At 33.7% G+C, this 20,895-nt stretch overlaps 1 protein-coding gene across 5 annotated transcripts in view; it reads right to left on the minus strand.

Annotated features, from left to right (window-relative positions):
* Positions 1-20,513, minus strand: part of LOC143076161 (rabphilin-3A-like) — a 111,178-nt gene extending 90,665 nt beyond the window's left edge. For 2 of the 5 annotated variants that reach the window (XM_076251840.1, XM_076251843.1), the window contains exons 1-2: positions 20,410-20,473; positions 5,739-5,775 (exon numbers count right to left, since the gene is read on the minus strand). The gene's annotated coding sequence lies outside the window, so the exon portion shown is untranslated. The other 3 variants (XM_076251844.1, XM_076251841.1, XM_076251842.1) reach the window with 3 other exon arrangements.
* Positions 20,514-20,895: the final 382 nt, after the last annotated feature.

Genomic DNA, 20,895 nt, shown 5'->3' on the forward strand with positions numbered 1-20,895 from the left:
CAACATTACAAAAAATCTTAACTTTTTTTTCAAGTGGTCACTGAACCATGAAAATGAGGTCAAGGACATTGGACATGTGACTGACGGAAACTTCGTAACATGAGGTATCTATAAACAAAGTATGAAGCATCCAGGTCTTCCACCTTCTAAAATATAAAGCTTTTAAGAAGTTAGCTAACACCGCCGTCGCCGGATCACTATCCCTATGTCAAGCTTTCTGCAACAAAAGTTGCAGGCTCGACAATAAAAAATTATCATATAAGGGCAATCTATCCTATAAATGATTTCTGCAAAATTCAGTTGATTGTGCAACGGTTGTACAGCCAGCTGAGGTCGTTAAAAACTCTCTTTCTTTTGTTGTTGCAGATAGATCTTGACCTGATAAACAATTTTACCACATGTCAGATTTGCTCTAAATGCTTTGGTTTTTGAGTGATAAGCCAAAAACTGCATTTTACCCCTATGTTCTATTTTTAGCCATGGCGGCCATCTTGGTTGGTTGGCCGGGTCACCGGACACAATTTTCAACCTAGATACCCCAATGATGATTGTGGCCAAGTTTGGTTTAATTTGGTCCAGTAGTTTCAGAGGAGAAGATTTTTGTAGAAGATAACTAAGATTTACGAAAAATGGTTAAAAATTGACTATAAAGGGCAATAACTCCTAAAGGGGTCAACAGACCATTTTGGTCTTGTTGACTTATTTGTAGATCTTACTTAGCTGAACATTTTTGCTGTTTACAATTTATCTCTATCTATAATAATATTCAAGATAATAACCAAAAACAGCAAAATTTTCTCAAAATTACCAATTCAGGGGCAGCAACCTATCAACGGGTTGTCCGATTCATCTGAAAATTTCAGGGCAGATAGATCTTGACCTGATAAACAATTTTACCACATGTCAGATTTGCTCTAAATGCTTTGGTTTTTGAGTTATAAGCCAAAAACTGCATTTTACCCCTATGTTCTATTTTTAGCCATGGCGGCCATCTTGGTTGGTTGGCCGGGTCACCGGACACAATTTTTAAACTAGATACCCTAATAATGATTTTGGCCATGTTTGGTTAAATTTGGCCCAGCAGTTTCAGAGGAGAAGATTTTTGTAAAAATTAACGACGACGGACGCAGGACGACGACGGACGCCAAGTGATGAGAAAAGCTCACTTGGCCCTTCGGGCCAGGTGAGCTAAAAAAGGAAGCCCATCAAAAAAAGGTAAACAAAAAATCCCCCCCAACCAACTTTTTGAAACCCCCTTAAGCTTGGAGCAATAACCCTTAAACTCAATCCCATGCTTTCCTTTGTAGTATTGAACCTTGTAGTACAATTTCAGAGAGATCCATACACTTTAACACAAGTTATTGTCATGATTGTTTCGAAACTAGAAACATGCTTCTTGAATTTGGCCCTTTTTTTGCCCCTTATTCCTACATATTTTGGGCAGTTAACCCAAAACTTAATCCAGCCTCCCCTTTGTTAAATTGTACATTGTGGTACAATTTAAGAGAGATCCATACAATTACACACAATTTATTGTCTTGAAACTAGAAAAATGCTTGTTTTGACCCCTTTTTGGCCCTTTTCCTAAACTTTGGCACAATAACCCCTAAAATGAATCCAAACCTTCTACTTGTGGTTTTAAACATTGCGGTATAATTTCAGAGCAATTTAAATACTTCTACACAAGTTATTATCTTGAAACTAGAAAAATGCTTGTTTTGGGCCCCTTTGGGGCACCTAATTGACCTAATAGGTTGGGACCTTCGTCCCCAAAATCAATCCCAACCTTCCTTTTGTGGTATTGAACTTCTGAAAAAATGACGTGAAAATCTATTCATTTAAACTAATGTTATTATCTTGAAACCAATGTGTCTTCGGACGACTATGACTCAGACGACGACATCATACCATTATACGATCCCAAAAATTTGTTGGGGTCGTATAAAAACTCATATAAAGAGTAACAGTCTACTAATTATATCAGCAAAATTTTACTTGTTAGTAGGTTTTGTCTTGCTAATCATTTTTGATTATTTAAGTTTCTATCTATTAATACAAAATCTATCTCAACTTTTATCATGTAAGGCAAAACGGGAAAATAATTGCAAAAAATCATAATTATAGGGCAATAACTCCATAAAGGAGTCGTAGGAGTTTTAAAATATGAAACAAAACAAAATTACAAATCAGCATCAAAGGGCAATAACTCTAATCAGGAGCTTGAGTCAACTAATGCTTTAAACCATACCACTTATTTGTAGAACTTGTCCTTCTAATCATTTTTGAAATTTAAAGTTTCTCTCTTTCTTTTATAGTTTTCAAGATAATATTAGGCAAAAACGGAGAGAACAAAAATACAATTTATCATTTAACATGTTTAATGGCAATAACTCCTTTAAGAAGTCATCCGACAGTTTTGACGTATACATATGGACAATTGACAGAGCACAACTTTTTGAACATTTCTGCTCAGTCAGATTTTCTTTATTTATTACAGTTTTCAAAATAACAGACAAAACAATTTTTAGTTTACCCTTATAATAAATACAGCTGTGACTTTTGAATCCCAGTAATCACAATGTAAGGATTAACCATGTATTAGTGGTATGGTAAAGAATGCACATGTTTGCCTATAATCATATGAGAAAGATAGTACCCCATGTAGATTTGGGTTAAAACAATAACTGGTATTTGCTACTATTTCACTAGGCTACTTCATTTAGGAGTATAGGCCAGTAACAGGTCAGTCAGAATTTAGATTACAGTGCCTTAGTAAGGGACAGATCAGCATGCAGTCATATATAACTGTATCTTATTGGGTAACAGGGTTATAGATGTTTTCTAGCTGAACATTCCATGTATTTTAGCATGTTTTAAAAAAAATAATCAGCATCCATATCTCAAAATTATAAACAAGACCTAGATTGAAATTGTGATAAAACTTGTTTAATGATAAAGGTATTTGATATTTTACATTTGTCTTATAACCATGATAACTTAAGGGCATACGATACAGTTTTGATCCCGTATTTAAATTTTGATGAAAATTTCCATAAAGGCTATTTTTCACCTGATTAAATCAAATATTTAATCAAAAATATACCTTCATGTGCTACTTTTTAAGTAAAATGCGATCGAAATTTCAGATATTTACTCAAAATAAGGATTTGTGGACATATTTTTCCTTTTCGACAGAAATACATAACTTTTTTGTTTAAAAAGATAAACACAAGCAGTTTTTTGCAAAATTATTTGTAATTTCTGTTTTAGCTATAAATTTATGCATTTTATTTTTACAAATAACTCATTTTTATCAAATGTTCATGAATGTAGAAAAAAATGTCAATTTTTCCTGTACATTTATCAAATTTAAAAAAATTGCAGTACACTATTTTACTATTTACGTTTTCATGAAAATTGGTACAAATAATCTTAAATTCTTCATATATAATCAAACCAAAATGTCATTTTTAAAAAGAGGGGTCCATGAACTTGTTTTCAAGTTAAATATGTTTAAATGATAAAAATCAGTCGAAAAATGCATCTTTTCCCGATATGTCACAGTTTGACGTCGCGAAAATAACATTTGATGTTAGCAACGTCATTACCTCCCCTGTAACTGTATCCTATGCCCTTAACGTAAAATAAAAATTATCAAAGTAAAAAAATGATTGGTCAGTATTGAAAATGCTTAAATATTCAAAATTACAAGTTATATTATATTCCATGTTGAAAATTTAAACCTGAAAGCTTTGACCACAGCATGTTGATATGTGAAAAGGACTCTTGTCTCTTGACTTTGTGATTTCTTGGATTCACTACTGTATTCTACCCTCCCTTGCCTAGATTTTCCAACAATCATCTCCATAGGTAAAAGTTTTCAATTTATAACAATAGAGAAAACTGTTAACTTATTGGTAAGCAGGTAAGTTTTAGCAATACCTGAACATGTGTATTAACCACACATTTAAGTCACATATAAAAGGGACCATTACCTTGCGGGTATAAATATTTTAGCAGAATCTGGTCCACTAAGCAGATTAATGGTTGCAGATAAAAATATTATTGGTATTCAGTTGATTCTATAACTACCAGTACATGTACATGTATATTGACAGATTTGTTATTTTACCCCTGGCAGCTTGTACATGTATTATTAATTATTGCTCTCTCTGTCCGTAAGGTGCCACAGAATCTGGTGGCATTTAAATTCATAGTCTTCTACATTGCAATTGTTCTTCAGAAATGCATACATATACTACTGCAGTTGTTTATATAAAAGTCAGATGTGTAATTTATAGAAACTCTAAAAATTACAACTCACCCACATGTATAGACAAAACTATTAACTATACAAGAATGTATTGTCTAAATAGTAAAATTAATAAATCCATAAAATATAGAACACATGTTCAAATAATGAGTCAATTATAAAACTGTCTCCCATCCTTTTCTATTATGAGGTAGACACCATGGCAACCAATACAAAAATCAATAACCTATATAGAACAACTAGTATGGTATCAAGGAAAATTGATTTTACAAAAAAAACATTATTTACTTTTTCTTCAAATATATTCTCCATTCTTTATCAAATGTTATTGATAATCAGATTCATCTGACATACATACTCAAATCAATAAAGTTTAATTGTTTGTTATATTTCATTGTATTTCATGAGGGCCTCAGGGAAGATTAGCTTTATAGCTAACTGTGTAACCCTCTTTAAATAAAGAATTATTATTATTAATACACACTTTACATGTACATCTAAAGTAATTGTTGAATGACTTCAACAGACCAATATTTCTTTGTAGCTTCATTTAGTCCATATTTCTTAATAGGAGATTCATTTTTTTATTTATACAATGTACATACATGTACAAACGTAGGTCAAATAATTATAATAACTTGTGATGTTCATGTCAAGTGAATTATAATTTAGGTGGGAATCTCTATACTTTTGTCAACATGTTTCACTTAACATGCTTAATAGACGTATCAGTATGTCTTTATTTTCTATTGTCTTTAGTCATATGAAACTTTAATTTTAAAAAAAAAGATACATATGTTAAATTTATAACATAATGGCTATATAGCTAGTTTTTATTATAAAATTTATTTACATATACTTTTATCTCACGAAAATTCTATAACTTGTCCAAATTTAAGAAATTAACTTTTTGAAATTGTTTGCTTCCAGTAAACAAATGAAATAAAGTACCATCTAATACTGTACATGTTATACTGATTCTCAATATTCATGCCTCTTTGTTGATTGTTTACTATAAGGTGACAATCAGTGGCGGATACAGAAATTTTCATAAGAGGGGGCCGCTCCAGTGATGCTTCAGTGATTCCCTATATTACAACCAATTTTTGCTACAAAGGGGGGGGGGGGCTGGCTCCCTGAAAAAACCTCTAAATCCGCCTCTGACAATCGGTAAACTACGGCTTCAAAACACTACAATTAATTAGCTGCTATATTTTCACATCATAACAGACAGAGAGAATTTTTTTTTTTTTATGATTATACCTTATGGAAACGTAAAAATGATAGAAGCCTGCACAGAAGACTAAGTTTATGATATATATATATATACATTATATATGTACATGCATAGCTAGGTTCAAGAAATGGATAAACATTATTTTTCACCAGTCAGTTGTATTATATGATTTTAATATTGTGGTCATTCTATATTTTGATATTGCTATAGCTATAATATCATACTTACAACATCTAAATGCTGAACTGGTTCCAACCTTATTAGCCTGAAATAAAAAAAAATAAAAAAATTCTGCATAAAGGAATAAAGGGAATCTGCCTAGTTCAGCATTAACTACAATGTATACAGTCTGGGGTTGACTGCTTCAAATGTACATGTAAAATGAGTGTACAAAATTTTAGGTGCACCCGCTCTAATAAGTCAGAGTTTGAAAACCCCAAATCTCTAACCCCAACAAGAATGTGTCCAAAGTACACGGATACCCCACTCGCACTATCATTTTCCATGTTCAATGGACCGTGAAATTGGATAAAAAATATAATTAGGTATTAAAATTAGAAAGATAACATCATAGGGAACATGTGTACTAAGTTTCAAGTTGATTGGACTTCAACTTCATCAAAAACTACCTTGACCAAAAACTTTAACCTGAAACATGCACTTTCATTTTCTATGTTCAGTGGACCGTGAAATTGGGGTCAAAAGTTTAATTTGGCTTTAAAATTAGAAAGATCATATCATAAGGAACATGTGTACTTAGTTTCAAGTTGATTGGACTTCAACTTCATCAAAAACTACCTTGACCAAAAACTTTAACCTGAAGAGGGACAGACGGACGGACGAACGGACGGACGCACAGACCAGAAAACATAATGCCCCTCTACTATCGTAGGTGGGGCATAAAAATGAAAAACAAAATAGGTACAACAGTTACAGCCTTATCAAAAAAAATTGCCTTGCTGAGTTCAGCTGGAAACGACAGCAGATGTCTAACCCTGAACAGATGGGGCAAAAATGGACACAATATTCGTGCTTGATACAGTTCTGAATTTGGATTTTAATTAAACATATAAAGACTAGGATATATGATTTGAATTTATATTTTTTTTTTTGCTATTGTGCAATACACCATACTGTTGTGAATTGACCCCTCTACTCCCCTCCCCCCCCCCAAAAAAAAACAAATATTTTTTTAAAATGTGACTTGATTGTGCAAATTGTGCAATACACTTAGCTGTTGAGAATTGACCCCCATAAAAAATCCCCCCCATAATTTCTTTTCATTCCCCACCCCCTTTTTCCACCAAAAAAAAACCAATTCTTTCCCTCAAGAAATGGTCAAAATCTCAATTCAAATTACCAATGGAGTTTTTAACCATAATTACCCATTTAACAATTAACAAGAATGTGTCCCCAGTACATGGATGCCCCACTCGCACTATCATTTTGTATATTCAGTGGACCGTGAAATTGGGGTCAGAACTCTATTTTGGCATTAAAATTAGAAAGATCATATCATACTGGTTATTTAGTAACATGTATACTAAGTTTCAGGTTGATTTGACTTCAACGTCATCAAAAACTACCTCGACCAAAAACTTTAACCTGAAGCGGGACAGACGAACGAACAAACAGACGAACGGACGGGAGAACAGACGGACAAACAGACAGACGAACAGAAGAACGAACGGACGCACAGACCAGAAAACATAATGCCCCTCTACTATCGTAGGTGGGGCATAAAAAGCAGTGTAAGGGAGGTAATCCAAATTTTACTTAAAAGTAATTGTCCATTAACCCTTTAACCCCCAATCTGGACTGTAAGCGTGATGGCGACAACCATTCTTTGATGGCCCGTTCGACCCTCCATACCTTTTTTAAACTGTCCCACCTGAACTGTCATGATAACAGGGACTTCAACCAAGAAGTTCATGGTCCATAAACTCTTCTCAGACGTCTTTTAAAAATATATGGCACTTCGAAAGCCAAAGCCGTTTAAGAGTTCAAAATCAGAACTAGAGGCTCTAAAGAGCCTGTACTTTCTGTGGAAAATGTTATTGAAAATCTTCAAATTTTAAGAAAATTGTTAAAAATTGACTATGAAGGGCAATGACTCCTTAGGGGGTCAATTGACTATTTTGGTCATAGTGACTTATCTTTAGTTCCTACTTTGCTGTACATTATTGTTGTTTACAGTTTATCTCTATCTATAATAATATTCAAGATAACAAAAAAAAACAGCAAAATTTCCTCAAAATTACCAATTCAGGGGCAGCAACCTAACAACCGATTATCCGATTCATCTGAAAATTCCAGGGCAGATAGATCGTGACCTGATCAACAATTTTACTTCCTGTCAGATTTGCTCTTAATGCTTTGGTTTTTGAGTTATAAGCCAAAAACTGCATTTTACCACCATGTTCTATTTTTAGCCATGGCGGCCATATTGGTTTGTTGGCCGAGTTACCGGACACATTTTTTTTAACTAGATACCCCAATTATGGCTAAGTTTGGTTAAATTTGGCCCAGTAGTTTCAGAGGAGAAGATTTTTCTAAAAGATTACTAAGATTTACGAAAAATGGTTAAAAATTGACTATAAAGGGCAATAACTCCTAAAGTGGTCAACTGACCATTTTGGTCATGTTGACTTATTTGTAGATCTTACTTTGCTGAACATTATTGCTGTTTACAGTTTATCTCTATCTATAATAATATTCATGATAATAACCAAAAACAGCCAAATTTCCTTAAAATTACCATTTCAGGGGCAGTAACCCAACAACGGAATGTCCGTTTCATCTGAAAATTTCAGGGCAGATAGATCTTGACCTGATGAACAATTTTACCACATGTCAGATTTGCTCTTAATGCTTTGGTTTTTGAGTTATAAGCCAAAAACTGCATTTTACCCCTATGTTCTATTTTTAGCCATGGCGGCCATCTTAGTTGGTTGGCCGGGTCACGCCACACATTTTTTTAACTAGATACCCCAATGATGATTGTGGCCAAGTTTGGATTAATTTGACCCAATAGTTTTAGAGGAGAAGATTTTTGTAAAAGATAACTAAGATTTACGAAAAATGGTTAAAAATGGACTAAAAAGGGCAATAACTCCTAAAGGGGTCAACTGACCATTTCGGTCACGTTGACTTATTTGTAAATCTTACTTTGCTGAACATTATTGCTGTTTACAGTTTATCTCTATCTATAATAATATTCAAGATAATAACCAACAAGAATGTGTCCAAAGTACACGGATGCCCCACTCACACTATCATTTTCCATGTTCAATGGACCATGAAATTGGATAAAAAATATAATTAGGCATTAAAATTAGAAAGATAATATCATAGGGAACATGTGTACTAAGTATCAAGTTGATTGGACTTCAACTTCATCAAAAACTACCTTGACCAAAAACTTTAACCTGAAACATGCACTTTCATTTTCTATGTTCAGTGGACCCTGAAATTGGGGTCAAAAGTTTAATTTGGCTTTAAAATTAGAAAGATCATATCATAAGGAACATGTGTACTAAGTTTCAAGTTGATTGGACTTCAACTTCATCAAAAACTACCTTGACCAAAAACTTTAACCTGAAACATGCACTTTCATTTTCTATGTTCAGTGGACCGTGAAATTGGGGTCAAAAGTTTAATTTGGCTTTAAAATTAGAAAGATCATATCATAAGGAACATGTGTACTAAGTTTCAAGTTGATTGGACTTCAACTTCATCAAAAACTACCTTGACCAAAAACTTTAACCTGAAACATGCACTTTCATTTTCTATGTTCAGTGGACCGTGAAATTGGGGTCAAAAGTTTAATTTGGCTTTAAAATTAGAAAGATCATATCATAAGGAACATGTGTACTAAGTTTCAAGTTGATTGGACTTCAACTTCATCAAAAACTACCTTGACCAAAAACTTTAACCTGAAAAACTTTAACCTGAAACATGCACTTTCATTTTCTATGTTCAGTGGACCGTGAAATTGGGGTCAAAAGTTTAATTTGGCTTTAAAATTAGAAAGATCATATCATAAGGAACATGTGTACTAAATTTCAAGTTGATTGGACTTCAACTTCATCAAAAACTACCTTGACCAAAAACTTTAACCTGAAAAACTTTAACCTGAAACATGCACTTTCATTTTCTATGTTCAGTGGACCGTGAAATTGGGGTCAAAAGTTTAATTTGGCTTTAAAATTAGAAAGATCATATCATAAGGAACATGTGTACAAAGTTTCAAGTTGATTGGACTTCAACTTCATCAAAAACTACCTTGACCAAAAACTTTAACCTGAAGCGGGACAGACGGACGAACGAACGAACGAACGAACAGACGGACGGACGAACGAACGAACGGACGCACAGACCAGAAAACATAATGCCCCTCTACTATCGTAGGTGGGGCATAAAAACAGCAAAATTTTCTTAAAATTATCAATTCAGGGGCAGCAACCCAACAACGGGTTGTCCTATTCATCTGAAAATGTCAGGGCAGATAGATCTTGACCTGATAAACAATTTTACCCCATGTCAGATTTGCTCTAAATGCTTTGGTTTTTGAGTTATAAGCCAAAAACTGCATTTTACCCCTATGTTCTATTTTTAGCCATGGCGGCCATCTTGGTTGGTTGGCCGGGTCACGCCACACATTTTTAAAACTAGATACCCCAATGATGATTGTGGCCAAGTTTGGTTTAATTTGGCCCAGTAGTTTCAGAGGAGAAGATTTTTGTAAAAGTTAACGACGACGGACGACGACGACGGACGACGACGGACGACGGACGACGGACGCAAAGTGATGGGAAAAGCTCACTTGGCCCTTCGGGCCAGGTGAGCTAAAAAACGTGAAAAGTAGTCAAAATCAGGTGGGGGTGGGCATCTTTTAATGGCCACTACGTAACTGGTAGATATTGCAGGTATAAAATATTATTGTAAATGCATGCATATGTGTTATAGGAACACAAAGAGGCCAATAGGAATCTAGTCTGTAAAATCTAGGACACCGTTTTGTCAGAAATCCGTAAAAACAGACATTTAGGCAGACCTGACTAGACAATAATAATTCGCCAGCAAGACACTAAAGTCCCATATTCTCCCAGCTAGCATGAATGGACTGCAGTAACTAAAGTATAAGACTTGAATGACAAAGAAACACAGTCTGGTCAATGTTCACCTCTCAAGGTCGTTTTAATATCGGAAAATACACAAATGTAGACGAAAAATGACCATTTTTCAGTGGGGGTGGGTTCAAACCTACGACAAAATCTTCCACTTCCCACCCCACCCCCAACCGTGCCATCTGCCCCCAAATCCTGATACATACATATAGTTTAATAGATGAGCATCAGTTACAGCATCAAGAGTCTGCTAATTTGCATATAATTTGCATATATATGATTGCAAATTTTCGAAAATGCCTGATTTTCCAGAAATCTCTTTAGGGAGAATGAGTTTAATTATACCAGTCCACCCGTGTTTTTCCTTCTTTTTTGCCCCTAATTCCTATACGGTTTGAGCCATAACCTCAAAAGTCAATCCTAACCATCACTTTGTCAGGTATGGAAACTTGTGGTATAATTTCAAAGAGATCCATACACTGTTCCACAAGATTTTGTCTGGAAAGTATGCTTCTTTGGACACCTTTTTGGTCCCTTATTCCTAAACTATTGGGACCATAAAGCCCAAAATCAATCCCAACTTTCTTTTGTGGTTTCAAATTTTAAACCTTATGTTTAAATTTTATAGAATTCTATTAACTTATACTTAAGTTATTGTCTGGAAACCAAATGTCTTTGGACTATGCTGAGGCAGACAACTATATACCAATATATGACTTTGCAGTCGTATAAAAAAGTGTCATCAGTACACATGGAAGTTACTGTATAATGATATCATAGGTCCAGTTCAATCAAATGAGTCATGCATCCTTATATATATATGTTCCAGACCATATGAGTATTTGAACTGTACATGTACAGTTGTATACATCTACTCATACCATAGGAGAATACTCAGACGGTCCAGTACAAGATGACCATACATGTTTTTTGAAAATATCAGTAAATTTAAAGAAAGTAAGAAACATTTATCATGTTTATCCCATTTTTTTTAGTTTTACAAATTATCAAGTTATTGGTGAATAAATAAGCAAACAACTGAAATTAAATATCTATTCAACTATGTATATACATGATATATGTCCATGATGTCTGATTTTATTTTGTTACTCTTGCCCAAGGTAGAACATATAGCTATCACAAGGAACATTATATTTTGTTTACATTAATATGGTTTGTTCATGCAACATGTGCAAATTACTTTGCATTTGCCTTTTTTTTGTAAAGTTTCAAAAAAATGTCTTCTCACATTACCATGTACAGTATGTTTACCTCAGGTATCTTCAATTTCAATGAGCATAATTCAATTAATTACTGACATGCTAAATACAGGAGATTAACCGATTGAATTAGCATGACTTTTTTTTTTTAAACTTTTATATATTAAAGTTATAAGAAACGAGTGACCCGTGAAAAATAATGTTCTTTCAATTCTTGAACCAATGCATACAAACATCATAAACTTAGTCTTCTGTGCACGAATTTATCATTTTTTTCGTGTAAATTTCGTATATTAATCGTCAAATTTTTTTTCAATCTGTCAGTGTTGTTGTGAAAATATGGCAGGTACATGTAATTAAAGTTTGGGTTTTGAAGCCAAAGTTTAACGATTGTCACCTGTTTGTCAACAATCGACAAACCAGATGCTCCGCAGGGGGCAGCTTTATACGACCGCAGAGGTCAAACCCTGAACAGTTGGGGCTAGTATAGACACGTACAACATTCAAACTGGATACAGCTCTGAATTTGGATTGTGATTAAATAGTTGACACAGCATAGGTTTCTGACACAGAATGAATGTGGTCTAATGAACTTAAAATATTTTTTTTTGCTTTTGAGCAATTCACTATGCTGTTGAATATTAATCCTTTGATATTTGAAGAAATTTTCTTTTTCATTTCTGAAATCTGAAATAAGAAAAATTGAACCCCCACCAATTTTTTTTTTCACCTCCCCCTTTACCTTATTCCAAAAATGATCTCAATTCAAATTTCTAATGGAGTTTTCAACAATAACTACTCATTTAAATACATCATAAAATATAAACTCTAATGCAACATTTCATATTGGCAAATTTCCAATGGAATTTATTAATAACAAAGTTTTTGGCAAATTTCCAATATACATAATTTAAGAGCAGATTAGGTGAGCTATTAAAATGAGTTTCAATTACCAACAGTACACTGCTTTTTAATTATGTTTTGTACTTAAGTAATTGTCCATTAACCTGGAAACCCTTTTCCCCCCTTTTTTGCAACTTATTTCTTAACGGTTTGAGCCATAACTCCCAAAGACAATTCTTACCATCCCTTTGTGGTATTCCAATATCCAAAAATCTAAATACATGGTTAGATTCATCATATCAAAGAATCCAAAGAATTAAATTTTTGATGAAATCAAATAAAGTTCAATTTTGGACCCTTTAGACCTCAATGTGGACCAATTTGATAACCGGTCCTAAATATTAAAAATCTAAATACATTTTTACATGGTTATAGATTCAGCATATTGAAGAACCCCATATATTGAATTTTTGTTGAAAACAAACAAAGTTTGATTTTGGACCCCGATTTGGACCAACTAATTGAAAACTGGGCCCATAATAAAAAAAAATAAGTATATGTTAAGATTCAGCATATCAAAGAACCCCAAGAATTCAATTTTTGTTAAAATCAAACTAAGTTTAATTTTGGACCCTTTGGACCTTAATGTAGACCAATTTGAAAACAGGACCAAAAATTAAGAATCTAAATACACAGTTAGATTTGGTATATCAAAGAACCCTTTTGGTTCAATTTTTGATGAAATCAAACAAGTTTAATTTTGGACCCTTTTGGCCCCTAATTCGTTGGGACCAAAACTCCCAAAATCAATCCAAACCTTCCTTTTGTGGTCATACAATGTATATCTTGTGTTAAAATATCATAGATTTCTATTAACTTATACTAATACCGCAGTCCCACTAGGCCACGATCGCACTACAAATCGGTGAAAAAAATGCAAATTTAGATGATCGGAGTACGATTGTATAGATCGAAGTAAGGTTGTGTCACTGTCGTGGAGAGGTCTTTGAGATCGTGATGAGCGTGGCCATCTTTGTGGTGCGGTCGTGGCGAAATCAGGTCGTAGTAGAAGCGTAGTGAGAGCACACTAAGATCGTAGTAAGATCGCAAAGGTCGCTGTACCATCGTAGCGAGAGCGTGATTCTTTTCGGAGATACTGCGCTATGATCTCATAGCGACGTTATTACGACCTCACAACGACCATCACGTTCTCACCGTGACCCAACTACGCTTCCACTACGACTATACCACGCTGTTCACGACCATAGTACGATTCTAGCACGCCCTTGCGGTCCTCATCACTCTCTTCTTACGACCTGACTACGTTCATACTATGACCATCATTCTCATTGTCATTTTCACAAACAAATTTATTAAATCTCTCTAGGTTTTGTTTGTCTGTATGTAATTAGGACTTCTTGTCCTTTTTCTCTAACAGCTCAACTATGCTTCTCGTTTTTATAAAGATTAGACCGGCGTTGGTTTTCCAGTTTGAATGGTTTTACACTAGTAATTTTTGGGGCCCTTATAGCTTGCTGTTCGATGTGAGCCAAGGCTCCCTGTTGAAGGCCGTACATTGGCCTTAAATGGGTAAATTTTATAAATTTTATAAATTGTTATTTGGATGGAGAGTGACCACATCTTCCTATATCTATTGACACATCTGTGTCATCTCTGCTATCGTTCACTAAAATATCGTCATTTGAGCTTTATGGACCAGCAATAGGTTGTAAATTCGGTTTGATTGGTCTGTCCGACATCTCTGCTTTATCAGAATTCGTAACTATCAAAGCTTCCTCTTCCTCTACATCAATCCCTACCACCACGACCATGTGTTCTAGTAGATTTTGGTGGCATGACTGTATTGTTTCCGTGAAATCTACTTACATGTATTAATCAGAAATAGAAGCAATGGAACTGTATTGATATGGAACAGGATGTTGACGTTATTGCTGAGAACATAGTAAAATCGCGGTATGAACGTACATGTAGTATAATCTTGGTAAGAACGTGCTATAATTGCAGAAGAAGCGTGGTAAGATCGTGCTGCAATCAGATAACTCGTGGTATGGTCATAGTGAGAACGTGATGAGCGTAGACAGATCTTGATAAGCGTACTGAGGTCGCAGAATAAGCACGGTGATAACGTGGTATAATAGTAGCGGGATCGTTGTAGACGCGTGATGAGGACATCTACTACTAGTAGCATCAGCAGCATCGTGAAAGCAATGAAAAATTTACATTTTCATGCCGCTCATACCACTACCTCACCACGATCTGAATTTATTTTAGATCACGGTGAGCGTGGTGCGATTGTGGTCTAGTGGGACTGGGGCTTAAAGTTATTGTGCAACCAGGTGCTACGCAGGGCGCAGCTTTATACGACCACAGTGATTGAACCCTGATAATTTGGACAAATTTGGTCACAATATTCAAGCTTGAATCTGTCTGAATTTGGATTGTGATCAAATTTTTGACATGTTTGACATAATATAGGTTTTTGTATATTCACAAAATTAATGGGGTCAAAGATCTAACAAATCTATTGCACAATACTGTGCAATTGAAGATTTCTTCTTGAAACTTCTTTGAAAAAAAAGGAAGCCCTTTAAAAAACAGTCAGAGATATAACTCTATAGGGTTATTACAGAAAATAACTTGCGTGTGTTATTACAGATTTTCTTCCTAAAATTTACCAAATCTGTAATAACATATGTTTGTTATTTGTAAAATTATTTCATTTATAGTGGGCTCTCGGGAACTTTTGAGACTTTGCGCAGAAACTAAATGCATAGCCTTGATAACTAATTTCTTAATTAATTTAATACATTTTTGATTAACCATGGTAAATCAATGAGACGAAGCTATTAAGGGATAAACTTAGCTGTAATAACAAGGCTTAGTTACAAATGTATTAAAGGAATGTAACTTATTATATAAGACACTTGGGAATTACTGAGAAACTTGTGCAGAACCTCATTACATGCTCTGGTCATTATTTCTTACAATAAATTAAAGTACATTGTAATTAGGCATGATCTATGTCTGAGTAAATCATTTGAAGTGATATAGAGAAGCTGTGATAACACCCTTTAGTTATTACAGGCATATTTTTTCTGTGATAACATATAGGTGTATTATGCAAAATGGCATACTATGAACTGTTATACATTGTATCTTTCAATAATTAAGTATACATATAGACAAAAGTAATATCAATAGAACTTTTACAAATTTTAACGAAACTAATGATGTATATTGTCCCTTTGAAACATGTAACATACATAAGTTATCACAGTTCTTTGATTTTTTAGACTACAATAACAAATGTATGTTATTTTTCTGTAATAACCCTATAGAGTTATATCCCTGACTGAAAAATGGTAAACAAAAAATCCCCCCCCCCCAACTTTTTGAACCCCCCTTGGAGCAATAACCCTTAAACTCAATCCCATGCTTTCCATTGCAGTATTGAACCTTGTAGTACAATTTCAGAGATATCCATACACTTAAACACAAGTTATTGTCATGATTGTTTGGAAACTAGAAACATGCTTCTTTTTGGCCCTTTTTTGGCCCCTAATTCCTACATATTTTGGGCAATTAACTCAAAACTTAATCCCAGCCTCCCCTTTGTTATATGGTATATTGTGGTACAATTTCAGAGAGATCCATACAATTACACATAAGTTATTGTCTTGAAACTAGAAAAAAGCTTGTTTTGACCCCTTTCTGGCCCTTAATTCCTAAACTTTGGCTCCATAACCCCTAAAATGAATCCAAACCTTCTACTTGTGGTTTTAAACATTGCGGTATGATTTCAGAGCAATTGAAATACTTCTACACAAGTTATTATCCTGAAACTAGAAACATGATTGTTTTGGGCCCCTTTTGGGCCCTAATTGTCCTAATCGGTTGGGACCATCATCCCCAAAATCAATTCCAACCTTCTGAAAAATTAAATGAAGATCTATTCATTTAAACTAAAGTTATTACATGTACCTTGAAACCAATGTGTCTTCGGAAGACGATGACGCAGACGACGACATCTTACCATTATACGACCAAAAAATTTTCAATTTTTGCGGTCGTATAAAAAGCCCGGAAATTGAGCACATGACATGTTTAACATTTAAATTCAGATAACAGTTTATTTTAAAGACATCAATGCGTATTGTGATCACCAGATTTTTACGAGATGGATCACACTGAGGTCACTTTGCATACGGAAAATATGTCGGGGGAATAGCTTCCTGGAAGGACATGTCAGGGGTTCTACTTGTACAAGTGTATTTTATTTACTAGAAGAAGTAAAAAAAAATATACACATATAAGTAAATAAATAATGTTTGAATAATCTCCCTTTAATTTTCTAAAAAATTTACCTGTATAAGTAAATTTTTCTTACAATCCCACAAAAATCCTCAAGTTTTGAGATGTAAAATCATGCCTTTAATGATTTTTCCCAGGTTTGCTCAAATTTTTTCATTAAAGTTCAAAGTTTCATCTCATTAATTCATCAGAGAAACTGATTGAGCAAAGATCTTGTATATTTGCGCAAGGCAATCAAAAATTGTTCCTTTGGGGCTTGTAAATGAGCAGTGTTATGAAGATAACAGACAAATGGGATTTTCATTGTCCATGAAATTACACTTAAATGATTAGTAAAGACATCTGTAAAGGGTACACAATTTAAAATTCTATTAGAGCAAAGAAATCTTAAGAATTCAAGAAAAGAAGAAAGGATGATTTTTTTACTTATACAAGTAAAAAATTCTAAATGCCTAAGGGACACTGTAAGTATCCTACAAATTTACTTATATGTGTATATTTTTTTTTACTTCTCTAAGTAAATAAAATACACTTGTACAAGTACATGTAGTACCCCTGACAAAGGAAGCAATTTAAATAAAGTAAACTTCTTCTAAATATGAATAAATTAAAGAATTTTCTTCAGAAAAAAGTATATGTACATAAGTTTTATAATGAAAACTATCCATGGAGTTATAAAAAAACATATATGCATTATTTTTTTTGATTTGAGGTTTCTTATGACTTTAATTTGAGATATTTAAGTTTATGTAGATCTGAAATATACATCTTCCATCTACTGATTTGACCATCTTCTAAATACCAGGCAAACTGTAGTGGGTCTCATTGGGGTCTAATTATAAGCCTGACGTGGGATTGCTGAATTTTGTAAGCGTAACATGTGAAAGTCAAATTATTGTGCCATAAAAACGGGAAATAAAGTCTAGCGAGACAGGGGAAATTACCAAAAATTGAGAATTGCTTAGTACAGAATGTGCATACATGTATATATACATGTATAGTGTAATTGGGATACAGGAATCTGACAAAACAATAAGTAGGATCAGGGTTCAGAACTCCCCAATGATACCCCCACTTTACGGATACAGTCAATGCACATAGAGGGACATGGAGGTGTTTGTTGCAAATATATTTGTATGATTGTGTACAGGTATCGGAACCAATCGCCCTAATAACATGTTCGCCCTGGGTCCATTCACTCTGAGTTCGTTCGCCAATAGAGTCTGTTCGCCCTACTATAATGACTATTAAAAAATATTAATATTGAATGCATTGAAGTTGAATAAGCTTTTTCAGATATTTCTATGATATATATATTATGTATATTCTTGAAATTTTTGGATTTGTTTAGGATCATTAATTGTTCCAATGACTGATTATTGTGATACTTGTCTTATGGTGGATTAATAATAAAAAACAAACATTTTGTTTTGATAAAATAGTCAGCTTGAAATAAAAAAAAACAATGAAGTACATTTTGTACAAAAATGTACATTAGACATTATTTTATTAAACCAATCATGGGCCCTTGTTGGGCAAGATACAAAAACATCATACAATGATTACATAAACATTAGTGAAATACACAATATTATAAGTAATACACAAATAATAAATTGATAATATGAGCAATGTAGGATATAATTAAGGTAAGAGGCATTTAGTGCAATGAGGTCGATTTAATATTAAAGAATATTATCATGATTATATAAAGTTTATTAATACGGAAACAAAAAGTAAAAATAGAACCAGGAATATAGTATCTCATTCTGCAGTAGTTCTCCTCATGACCAGTGCACAGCAGTGAGGGACTTTTACATCACAACAATGCAAAGGTCATCAAGGGGAGATCCTTCAGAACTAGCTACAGATACATGAGATTACTCCAATAGTGATTCTCCTCATGATTAATGCACAGCAGCAAGGGTTGACATTGCTACTGGGCAATATTCATCAAGGGACAGTGCTCTAGAACTCACTATATAGAGAAAATATAAAGTTCAAATTACAAGTAGTAGAGGGAGATAAATCCCATTAAAACTTTTCATATTTCTTAATGAACATGCATAATTCTGATAATAAATTCTCATCTTCATTATTCATTAACCATATCAGTTTTTGGTTAGGGTCAAGATTTTTAAAATTCTTGCAGCAATTATTTATCATTGTTATCATGTCTTTCCTTTGGTCCGATGTAAACTATCACAGTTGAAAAGAAAATGTGTTTCATCTTCGACCTCATTACTACAACATCTCTTACATATTCTATTGTGTCGGGGAGTATTACTATATCTACCTCTCTCTATAAGTAAATGATGAGCAGATATGCGAAATCTTGTTAGACTCCGTCTATCTTCAAATTTTTTAACAATATTAAGATATTTTTCACAACCATGACAACCAAAATTTGATTTAAAGGTAACATATTATGTGCATAGTTTTTCTTCTGAGTGAGTTTTGAGATTTTTTCCCAATCTTTCAACATGGCATTTCTTAGTTTTCTGTTGTCAATTGGTTTAGCCGTGTCTGAGGATATTTGATAATTATTAATCAGTGAAAGAAGTTTTTCAGATGACATGTAAAAACTGTAAATTATGAAACAGATAAAATTTACAAGTTCATATTTATTTACATTTACATACTGCATACATTCGTGATTGACTGAATACAATTATTTTGTTTACAAATATCAATAAAGATAAATGCATTGTATTCCAGTATTCTACTCTGCAAATCAAATGGAAAATGATAAATTGATTGCAGCAATATAAATATTCTGTCAATTTTTCAACAAACTTTAACATATTTTGTTCAAATACTTAAAATATAAATGAGACTAAGACAACAATTAGAAAAATAATAAAATCAGGCCAAATGGACCCTGGGCCAACAGGTATCAATCAGGGAGAACAGGTACTAGGGCGAACATGAATCAGGGCCAACGGACACGGGTTCTTGTGTACATATGTTCTAGTACAGGCACTTGTCTCATATTATTCATGTTATTCCCCCTCATATATATATAGAAATATACCTGAGATATATGGGAAAAAATGAAATATGTTCCGATTTTAAATAAAAGTAACTTATCGTACTGGCTGCTAATACGTATACTGGTAAGCCGAGTTCATTTAGTCTGTGTTTGCATTTGTTATTCAATAATTTATGCAGTAATTTGGCCGATCGAGTTATCTATCAGGCAGTGATCCATGGATCATCTATTTAAATTATATTCTAAAAAGATGTCTCAGCTGGTTTAAAATTTAATAAATATACCTCCTGCGAGTATTTTTATTTTCATTGTATTCTCCTACCAGGAATTAAACAAATTATCTATTTAAACAGTCTTCTGAAGAGTGACAGTAACGTACTTACATTGTACAAGTAAACGTGGAGATCGATAAACATATCCCACAATGCACTTGTTATTGAAGCGGTTGTTGTTATTGTTCTGTATCTTTCCTCCGCTGTCTGGAGAACTCTCTTGTTGAGTATGGTTACACAACACTGGAGTCTTCATAAAATATATATGACCTGTCCCACTTTTACTACAATACTTAGAGAAGTCTATGTACACACTAAGAGCGGGATGGTCCGTACTATATTGCAATAACTCAATCATGATAGTGTGACAAAAATGCCTGTTTTAGTATAATCAAGGATTTGTATAGTAAGTCTTACTGAGGTCTTACTATACAAATCCTTGATATAATGGTATTTGTAGTTTATTGTTGAATTGTAATCTATATTTAAGTACCCCTTTTGAATAATGCGTTAGGAGACGACCATTTGATATTCGGGTGGAAGGGGGGGGGGGGGCAGGAGGATTTTGAAAATAAATAACTCAGCCTTGATAATCAC

Source organism: Mytilus galloprovincialis, chromosome 5 (genome assembly GCF_965363235.1).
Source record: "Mytilus galloprovincialis chromosome 5, xbMytGall1.hap1.1, whole genome shotgun sequence".
NCBI classification, from domain to species: Eukaryota; Metazoa; Mollusca; class Bivalvia; order Mytilida; family Mytilidae; genus Mytilus; species Mytilus galloprovincialis.